Source organism: Nematolebias whitei, chromosome 14, assembly GCF_014905685.2.
Source record: "Nematolebias whitei isolate Nwh7 chromosome 14, NemWhi1, whole genome shotgun sequence".
In the NCBI taxonomy this organism is placed as follows: Eukaryota; Metazoa; Chordata; class Actinopteri; order Cyprinodontiformes; family Rivulidae; genus Nematolebias; species Nematolebias whitei.
This window is the reverse complement of record NC_056511.1, coordinates 44,778,537-44,779,218: the sequence shown is the minus strand read 5'-3', so window position 1 is coordinate 44,779,218 and position 682 is coordinate 44,778,537.

Genomic DNA, 682 nt, shown 5'->3' with positions numbered 1-682 from the left:
AATAACAATAATAAAATAATAATAATAATAATAACAACAATAATAATAATAATAATAATAATAATAATAATAATGAAATAATAATAATAAAATAATAGTAATAAATAAGCTCATTAAGAGTTTGTCAGTCCCGCAGCTCGTTATAGTAAATGATCCGGGGAACAAATATCGTCCTCCACGTCCACGTCGTCCTCGTGCTCGTGCACGGTGTAGGAGTCCGGCTGCAGCGCGGCGCGCAGCTCCTCCGCGTGCTTGTCGTTCGCGTCGCTGTCGCTGGAGGTGTCGGCGCTGCGGCCCAGCTCGGACGGGTTCTTGCGCTCGTCCTGCGCCTTCCGCAGCTGCTTCTTGTGCTTCATGCGCCGGTTCTGGAACCAGGTCTTCACCTGCACACAGGTGAGGACAGAGGACACGGGGGGGTCACAGAGCCGTCTCTGCTGGGGCCCCACAGGCACGAGACGTGCGAGCGGCTGGAACTACAAACGTTTGCTGTCACATATTTACAGCTTTATTTTACAAGACAAGAAGGAAACTTCTCTGTTTAACATGAAACCAACTCATGAAAGAACAAGACCAAGAGAAAATTACATTAAAACTAAACTAAATTAAGACAACGCAAATAAAAACTAAAAATAAATTCAATTTGACACATCAACACACACACACACACACATATATATATATA